This window comes from Rhipicephalus sanguineus, chromosome 8 (genome assembly GCF_013339695.2).
Source record: "Rhipicephalus sanguineus isolate Rsan-2018 chromosome 8, BIME_Rsan_1.4, whole genome shotgun sequence".
Classification (NCBI taxonomy): Eukaryota; Metazoa; Arthropoda; class Arachnida; order Ixodida; family Ixodidae; genus Rhipicephalus; species Rhipicephalus sanguineus.
The window spans coordinates 57750059-57760764 of NC_051183.1; positions in this window are offsets into that span (position 1 = coordinate 57750059).

Consider the following 10706-nt stretch of genomic DNA (forward strand, 5'->3'; position numbering starts at 1 on the left):
CAGAGGGGGCAGAATTATAATGTAGTCAATGGCCTGCAGAGCTATTCTAGGGCGTCGTCTTTGGCATCTGATAATTAAGGTACATGGTCTTACGTAATAATTAACGATATAAATAAGCTAGAGTTGGCTTAAGCTGTTTTTACGATCTTTTACCTTATACCTGAAAGGTCATGAAAACAACTTAAACAAGCTAGAGTATAATTATGCCCCAGTTTTTTTCAGCATGGTCGGAGATGGTCGAAAATTAACCTGATACACTTGATATGGAATGACCCATATATATATATATATATATATATATATATATATATATATATATATATATATTAATGAGAACTAACAGACAATAATGCCAAGGAAAGTATAGGGGATGTTTTTAGTAGTAAATGTAAGGTAAATGTCAAGAAAGAAAAGTGGACGAAAAGATAGCTTGCCGCGGGCAGGGACCGAACCTGCGACCTTCGAATAACGCGTCCGATGCTCTACCAACTGAGCTACCGCGGCGGCCATCCCCCCGTCCACTTTATAGGGTATATGTGTGCATTTAAACGTGGGAGCGTCAGTCAGCGCCCTCAGTAGCCATGACGGCGAGTGTGGAACACTCTTTTTCTGCCTGTTGGCGTCACGTAGCAGGTGAACTTATTGCGAGCTGGCAGCTGACCAATAATCCCTCGCATACTACCTAAAAGCACCAAGTCTGCCAGAACGAGACCCTCGCTATGAATGAAGGAAAGAAGTGTTAATTTCAAGAGCTCGTTTTCTTTGTAATACACAATATTAATGAGAACTAACAGACAATAATGCCAAGGAAAGTATAGGGGATGTTTTTAGTAATAATTGTAAGGTAATTGTGAAGAAAGAAAAGTGGGCAGGGACCTGACTGACGCTCCCACGTTTAAATGCACACATATACCCTATAATGTGGACGGGGGGATGGCCGCCGCGGTAGCTCAGTTGGTAGAGCATCGGACGCGTTATTCGAAGGTCGCAGGTTCGGTCCCTGCCCGCGGCAAGCTATGTTTTCGTCCACTTTTCTTTCTTCACAATTACCTTACATTTATTACTAAAAACATCCCCTATACTTTCCTTGGCATTATTGTCTGTTAGTTCTCATTAATATTGTGTATGACAAAGAAAACGAGCCCCTGAAATTAACACTTCTTTCCTTCATTTATATATATATATATGATATATATATATATATATATATATATATATATATATATATGTGTGTGTGTGTGTGTGTGTGTGTGTGTGTATGTGTGTGTGTGTAGCGCATGCTTCTACGTGTGAGCGTGGGTGTAATATCTGAAGAGGCCGGTAGTGTTGTCCCGCCATCAATATTTATTAAATGCACTGCGCTTTCTCCATCTCGATCGCGCCACACTGTAGCTAACTATGGTCATCAATAAACACTGTGAAGACTCTAATGACACTTATGGACGAGGAGCGGTATGCAAAGAATTACTTTGCTATTTCGGAATGGAGGCCAAAGAACTCGATTTATTTGAGCAGAAGAAAACGGGGGAAATAGAAAAGCTTAAAAGAAAGACATTTGCGCGAGATAACGTTCTAACATACGTAATACCCGTTGCAGCCTACATAGAAAATTCCACACCGCCCCACGTTCACAAAGACTTCCCAGCACACCCCAAAGAACTAAACGCCATCAGCCTTTCAGATACAGAACTTAGCAAAGAATAATTTACTGTACTATCACGTGGACTTACATTATGCCCTAGCAATGGAAAGTACGATGAAATCAGACATCTAGAAAATTTAGACGACTTCGAACGAAATTTACGATTGGAGAAATATAACCAAGCACACCCCAGCAGTTCTTTTACGCACTCCTACTCTAACAGTGAAATAAGCTTCCTTGATGTACATATTTGTATAGAGTATGGTGCGTTGGTCACTAGTGTACATAGAAAGCCAACGGACAGGCAACAGCACCTGTACTTCAAAAGCTGCCATCCGCACCACTTCAAGACCTGCATTCCCTATTCCCAAGCACGCAGATTCCAAACAATCTGCTCTCGCACTGAGAATTTCCGCAAAAACACCACGCGTATGAGGGAAGTACTCCTCCATCAAGAATACCGACCAGCTATCATCGATGACGCGATCGAAAAAGCGGAAAATCTGGATCGCCAGAATATACTACATCAACAAATAGATGCCGATCAGCAGCGCAAGAAAAATCTTGTATTAACTTTCACAAACAACCCACCGAACAATAATAAGATCTTTTAAAAAAACTTTAACATATTGGAACAGAGCGAGCGACTATCCAAAACACCAATAGACATTGTACAAGCTCTCACATACCACTACACCATAAGCACTACTTCTGTGAGGACACGTTTCACTTTGGTGCTATACTGATTTCTATGGCGCATAATCAGCCATGGTTTTTCTACATCTTTTTCTCTCCCAAAACGAGCCAATGAAATTAAGCAATATTGACGACAAGGCAACACTACCGGCCTCTTCAGATCTTACACCCACGCCGACACATAAAAGCATGCGCTGACACCCTCAGTCCCCAACCCACCAATTCTTCTTTCTCCCGGTTTAACAGCAAAAACGTCGAGGATGGACGTCCAAGATGCCGCCCGTGGCCTTGCACCGGAAGAAGGTGCAATATTAGACACGCGGTGTCATTACATTGTCCATTTAGGGAAAGGTGGGGGCGCGGAGGCTGCATGGTTATCAAAATATAGCATGGCTTCAAGCTACTAACATTGTTGGAGTTAAGCAAAATCATTCTTACTGACCCTCTTGACTCCCTGTTCCTATTCTTCTTCTTCTTCGTAATTTTTTTGCATTCTTCTTCTTTCTTGTTGCGTTCCTCTTTCCCTTCCTCTCCGTTCTTTCCCATCTTCTCTTAATATGGTATAAGAAGACACGCTGTAAACATTGTTATATCTTGCAGAAGACAGGGTTCCCTTCGAAACGTCGACAAAATAATGGTTTTTATGCAGGCGCACCTACGTTTATATTATAACATTGCGGCAACCGAAGTTGCTGCTTTCTTTGTGTTTGTGTTTACACCACGCAACTGCAGAATTGCTGCCATCCTAGCTTTACTTGCATGCTTAGGGCGTTGCACATTCCACAACGTCGTGCACATAAGATCGGAAAGCTATGCACACGGTGCACTTGTCGTGGTGTTACAAGCACGGAATGAGCTTTATTATTGCGATAGCAATTATATGGACACTCTCGGCTGGATTTTGCCGTCGCCGTCGCCGTCGCCGCCGTCATGCACCGTATATGTATAAGTATGTATATATATATAAAGGCCCCAAAGAAAAATAATTCAGAAAAATGCTTCCGAAGCGCGGAATCGAACCAGGAACCTCTTGTTCCGCAGCGAGCGGCGCTATCCACTACGCCACGAAACGCAGATCCTCCACGTAGCTAACGGCGAGCGTTATATACACACCACTTAGCGCTGGGCGGACTCAGAGACAGCAGGCGATAATAGGCGTTTCTTCATTACCAGCGAGGTGGCGCTAGCAGCCCGACGGGCGCATTTAAAAGTCGTCGGCGAGCTCGCTCGCTTCTTCTTATATTTGCGCATGGGAGAAGCTTGCCCTTCCGCTGTCTGCTCGCGCGGTTTTCTCGTGGCGAGGGGTAGAGGAATGTTTCACGCTCTCACCTTGATGTCCGCGCTCATGTTACGGCGCGTACGAATGTCACTCGAGCTCAGGGATGCCGCTAAACGAACAAACAGAAGATGAGCGCGAACTATCAAGTGTCACAGCTCGGCACTTGAAGCACGCTAGTTTCCTTCGCTGCTTCGACCGCCTTTGCAACAGAAGCGCTGTTCAAACTGAGAGTATCCATTGGCGAGCCTCACTTCGTATAGCATTAGTTCCTTGCTATCGCATTCATTGCTTCGCCCTTGCGGCGAAACTGTGACTTTTTTTCGTTTCGGAGACCAATCATACACTTTTTACTGCTGTCCTCCCAAGAGCACTTTAGTTTGAATCAGGATGTCGAACCGAAACAAATACGAGTTCGGTTTGCTTTCGGGATCACGAAGGGCCCATTTATTTCTGGTGTACTTATGCCTCAGAGGAATAAAAAAAATTGTAATGGCTCAAGAACTAATCCTCAGCACTGAGCCAGTTCGTGTGCTGGTGTGGCACAATAAAGTTTATGTTGTCCCATGGCAACACGTTGCGCAGTGCGTTCGAGTGGTACGCAGAGCCCATGCGCACGCTTTGTCGAAGAAATTGTCTCGTTTGCGCATAGAAGACAGCGCCTGACGCTTTTATATATATACAAATAATGTTAATTCTTGTATGATTATATCAGGCGTGCTCATATATACGTCTATCTCGGACAACGGCGTAGAAGGAAGGCGTAGTCCGCGGCCCGTCGACGTTCGCAACTTCATGCTCCCTCTTTCCTATGCTTCTTATTATTCGTATATGCACTCTGTACCAGCAAAATTGCAAAACAATTACAGGGGCGTACGAAAAGCCAACCTTTGAAAGGGGTTCGAATACAAATGTTCAGAAAAAAAGTCGGGAAAGCTCACGAGTTGTGGGAATTGGTTTCATTCTAAGCAGTCAGCGAGTACTGCTATGCTGTATTTTATGGCTTTGAGCCAAGCGTAATGAAGTGGATCGACATGTTTTTCTAATTGTAGTTGCTGTGTACACATCGTGGGCTTACCAGGCACGTCGAAAACACTGGCGTTTAAAGCGTAACTTATGGTGCGACGTAACATCAGAGCTCACATTTGAATACATACGTCAGTATTATCGAAATTCAGTGCATTTTATTGTGCAATCACGTGAGTATGATAACTAACGTTATTGTATTTCTCCTGGGTCTAGCAATGCTTCAATATAGCTTGCTGAATTATAGGAACACAAATATAATATTTATTAAACTGCTATAAAAGCGGAACCAACATTGGAACTACTGACGTTAATCTGATATGACCCCTGTATTGTAGGAGTACAGGTGTAGAGTTTATTGCTCTCTTCTGAAATTACATATTCAGCAACACAACCACAATTGACGTTGCACCGACATTATGCCTGCATAGGCTGTTTTTTCCAAACCAGCTTATAGACCTAGCGTGGCTCTGTGGTAGAGCACCTGATTGTGAGGCAGAATCATTGGGTTCGATTGCTGCTGGGATCCTAATTTTTTATTCCTTCTATTCATCGGGTCAACGCTACCGGTGTCGGTTTTTACTTAACGCTCTCTCATTTAAATTACGAATGTCGGTTATAATGATAATAATATTATCTGCAAACCCAGGCTATCCAGAGGGCCCCGGAAAGGGCGGAGCGTCATGGCGTTCTGTCCACGTGGGCGCGGCCAGCGGTTACGACTTCCCATTAGGGGCTCAGTAACTCCTCAGGATCCAATAAAGTTCGTTGTCTGTCTGTCTTGGGTTTAACGTCCCAAAACCGCGATATGATTATGAGAGATGCCGTAGGGGAGGCCTGTGCAAATTTCGACAACCTGGTGTTCTTTCACATGCACCTAAATACAAGTACACGGGCCTCAAACATTTTCACCAACGAGATATGCAAGCACCACTATCTCTCAAGAAGAGTGTTGCCTCTACCACACTCCTCGCTATGCAGAGCCCAAGCTGTTACTCTCAGACTGCTACAAACAAGCGCTTACCCGAGCCCTGCGGCACTGCACACAATGTACCCGGAACGGTTCCCAAGCCCGGACTGCTCCCTGTGTGGCGGTTATGCGGACTTCGAGCATGTCCTTTGGGGCTGCGCCTCTGCCGGTCTCCCTTTCACCCAAGCGGAAATGAAGAGGCTCATTAAAGGACCGACAACTGATTTTTCTCGACCCAGTTTTTTACGGCGCGACAGGAAGCTCATCCTTCGTAGCGTTTGTAGCTGCAGTGGTTTATCCGAAAAGCACGTAGTTATTTTATAAGCAGTATTTTTCGATCTGAAAGGCTCCAAACACGCATGGAGGCTTGCTCCAGCAACGCTGAGAATTGATAGCGATGCTGCTAGCCCTTGTGAAAGCTGTCGTTGTTCTCCTTTCGGAGGAGTTACCGTAACTATGCTTAACCACCTTTATTTTGAGCTTTCCAACCATTTTTGACAATAGCAAGCTGTTACAACGAGATGTGTGGCTTTATACACCTTCTCGGTATTTGTACAGCGCTGTGTGCGCCTGCGCCCAAGGTTGCCTGCGCCTGTGTCATGGATGGCTTCTCCCGGCGTCGTTACTCTCTCAATACACGAACCAAGCCAAGTAATCGAAAACATAACTGTGCATGTGCCAGCCCGCGCTCCGAGTAGCAGCGCGCGTCATTTCTGAGACGAAGTGTAGGTAGCAAAACTGTGTCGCTCCAAAATCTTAGCGACCTGGAAACTGCGTGCACGGTTGCATGAGCACGCTGAAAAGTTGCTCAAGACACGCTAACGAGCATGGGATCATTACGTCACGCGAAGGCAGCGCCACTTTAATGCATACTACTAACACAGGCCTATATGCAAATTATTATGCAGTAATACTTCTTCATATGAAGAAACGAACAATATTTCAATACTAACAAAAATATCGTCGACCGCGTACAGCAATCAACGGTCACGTGGCCGTCTTCATCGGATGATTCATGTTTTTGCCGCCAGAGGCGCCACAGGTCACTTTTGGCGACTTTCAATTAAGAAATAAAAATATAAATCCATCTCTCAGGAAAAAAAAAAACAGGGTTGGTTTGAGTAAGTGCAAAGGACAATCTTTACATCAGTGGAGTCAACTCATTTCATATTCTGGGCAGTTGTCAGACCTCTCAAATCCTGGCCGTCCAGAGGGCCCGCACGAGGGCCGTCAGGTTTAAACTGATGATCGCCGAGTGGGCCTAGCCAGGTGACGTTGAGTTTACTCGCGTCTATTGTGGACCGAATAAAGTTGTTTCACTCACTCACTCACCTCCAATGAAAACCAATGTCTGTTCTCGCCGTTCCTGCGTAGATATAAACTGTCAATCACCTAAACCAATGTCTGTTCTCGCCGTTCCTGCGTAGATATAAACTGTCAATCACCTGTGGCGCATACCCGTACACCGCGGCCCGTGGTAAACGCGTATGCGCCACACGTGTCTGGAGGAAAGGGTTTGACGACGTACACGACAGGATTTTCACGTTATTAAATGCGAAGCATTTCTTATTGAACCTTTGGCACTTTGAGCGTTTCTATCTATCTATCTATCTATCTATCTATCTATCTATCTATCTATCTATCTATCTATCTATCTATCTATCTATCTATCTATCTATCTATCTATCTATCTATCTATCTATCTATCTATCTATCTATCTATCTAGCCGCCTACGTCTGGGTGCTCTCATGATCGCCTCCTTAACTTGGTGTAGACCAAGATAGGCATGCGAAGGTAAGAAGATCTGACGAATATGACTGTCGCGTTATGGCATGAATAACGTGAAAATCTTGTCGCGTACGTTGTCAAACCCTTTCCGCCAGACACGTGTGGCACATACCCGTATACCACGGGCAGAGGTGCACGGGTATGCGCTACAGGTGATTGGCAGTTTATATCTACCCAGGAACGGAGAGAACAGACATTAAATGCGACCTCGTTAAGACAAAATGTATATATATATATATATATATATATATATATATATATATATATATATATATATATATATATATATATATATATATATATATATATATATATATATATATATATATGAGGTCCCCTCGTGAGGTCCCCTCGTGCTCGTGCTCGAGAGAGTCTGCGCTTCGTCGTGGCTGTTGTGCATCGCCGCCGTCAATCCAGCCGTCAATAAACGCCTTTACAAAGTGGTGGAGGTGCGGGGTATCGATCCCCGTACCTCTCTCTCTCTCTCTCTCTCTCTATATATATATATATATATATATATATATATATATATATATATATATATATATTCATTCTCACAACGCTTCTCTTAGTCACACAGCCTAAAGTTGGTTCTGTGTCGGTTTCCTAGCTATTGCATTGCAGCCTTAGTACAAAACAACCACTTCTATTATCAGGTGCTACGTGCTATTATGAGGTCCATGCTTCAATTTTTGTAGGAGAGAAATCGCTATGTTTAATAGAAACAATGAAACTTGTTTCTTCCGCCCTTGCCTTGCAAGGACAAGGCACAGCTGTAAATGTAGTCTTCGATTTTTCTTTCAGCAATTACATTGTTATTGGAAGAACTTGTCCCTGGGCGAGTTCGTGCCTATGTTTTCAAAATATGTTATTTCTAGCGCAGTGCTTATAACATGAACAAAGGAAAAAGAACACAAACATAGCAACACCAGCAGAGGCACGAAAGACAAATGGCGCTCGTCTGTCTTTTTTCTCCCTCCTTTCTTCGTGTTCTAAGCATTGCGCGAAAAATAACATGCATGCTTATTATTTGCTAGAGATCAAGCTTTCCTTTGTGAGTATGGCTAAGAAGTAAATCGAGGTGTTGTCCTTTCCAATAAGAAAAAAATTGTTTCAGAAGTAGCCGTACACAAGGACTGCTTGCTGAAATCACTTTGCAATAATCTCCATCCGCGACTGCAACACTTTCAATACTTCGGCGCTAGCATGCTAAACCTCCCTCCGTTTCAACACTTAAAATCATTTTCTGACTTGTAGCATACAGTCTAATGTATTTGTACAAGAAACCTGCGCATTTTGAGGTCCCTCTGTCGGTCATGAAACTGCAGCAACAGCGTTTATTTGGCCGGAGACAAGAAGGTTCCGCCGCAACAGACTGCCGTGGTACTGCCTATGCCAACCAATAACTTGTTTGGGGTCCCATACACACTGAGTTCTCTGAGCTGCGAGATTTCAACAAGCACTATTATCGCGCTAACCTCAGGAAACTGGTACTTTTCTCGACAGCGACTCACGTCACGAAATGTAATAGTCAAATGTAATAGTGTGTGCTTGCGAAATTATCTAGTCGCGCATTCTCCTATGCAGGAACCTACGAATTGAGAATGCAGCAATTTGTTGCCGAGCTTACCTGGCGCAGTGTGTGAATCGATACTTTTTATGCTTCGTCCCGACAAGTGTACAATCAAGGCAGGCTCCTGCAACCACCCCGCCGGTGTCTTATGTTCCTTATTCGAAAGCTTTCGAAGAGTCACGCGCCTGAGCCTACGTAATTAAAGCTAAAATGGCGTCATCTTTCAGGATCTCAACAGGGGAAGTGACCAAGAAAGTTTGAAAATAATGATTCAAAAGTCAAAGGGAATGCTCGATGCAGCCTGGCGATGAAGCGAGAATTGAAGAATGGCAACAAACAGAGCGATTAGAATGAAGCTCACCTAAGAAGAGGGGGGAGGGGGGGGCTGATCATGAAAGCTACATTTAAAGAAGAATAAAGGCGGGCTTTTCAGCAGCCTTTTCTAAATGCCAGCAGCCAACGAATATGCTGCAAATAAGGAAAATTTTTTGTTCGTATTGTAAATTTCTAATATTCGCAGACACCTCGTAAAAACGCTATATCTAAGTAAATCCATCGTTAACGACGTACGCTGTGAGTGCGTAGTTCGCCAGAGCCAGGAAACATTTCTTCCTTCGTGTCATGGCAAGAACAGGAAGCGCACGTAAGCAAGAAGCATATATTCTTTTTTTGTGAGCAAGGCTCCAATCATAGAAGCGAAATGTGTTTTATTTCAATACATATTACTTTGGTTGTCGCTTGGTGTACTACATCTTAAAAAAAACATCATTCCTGCTGGGCTCCGGTGTAAAAATATACTGAACGAAACGAGCCGTAAGTGTTAGGCTGCCTTTATCTAAAACTTTAATAGGCGCAGGCTAACGCTGACAGTTTTCGTAGGTATAATTTAGTGCGCCCATGAGAACGATGCTTGCAAGCGCAGTCGCGAGCTTTTCGCAGTATTCCGGCATTGTGTGACATCGGCTAGCTGCCGGGACGTGACGGCTTTCACACAGCTGGTGTTTTTCTAGTGCGCTGCCTCATGTCAACATATTGTTGGAACGTTGCCGCAGACTTTCAAGCGCAGCGCTAAACCTCTCTAACCTCCCACCCAAGCAGAAATGCCACCGTATTTTTAACACAATAGCAGTTGTTTTCAAGGCGAAAGCTTCTGCTTTAACGACGTCATCGGTTTTTGGAAGAGAAAACACATTGGTGCACTTCGTGCCACAATATCTTGATATATGACGGGAGAGAAGCACTATAACACCGGGATATTTATATTTAGGCACACGTTAAAAAGCCCCAGGTGGTCGAAGTTTACCCAGATTCCCCTCTAACGGCATGCATCATAATTATAAAGGTTTTAGCACGGAATACACGAGGAATTAGATATTTCGATATTTGTTATCATCATCATCTCAATGTCCATGTAAATGTGGTCGTTCATCTCAATGTCCATGGAAATGTGGCTGCACCTCCGTCGGATGCCTCGCGGCATCCGACGGAGGTGCAGTGGACACCTTCGTGATCAGCGACTGGAAATTGGCGATACGGAACTACACCAAAGACTGGGGGTCAGCATCGGTGGCGCACATGCCCAGCACCAGGGCAAGAAGCTTCGAGTAGGGTAAGATTACGGACAAGGCCCTCAAGGAGTTCCCCGCTCACATGGGGGACATTGGAAGATTGGAAGTATCAACAACAGCCGCAACAGCAATAACAATACCGGCCGCCGAAGACTCGCTAGCACTC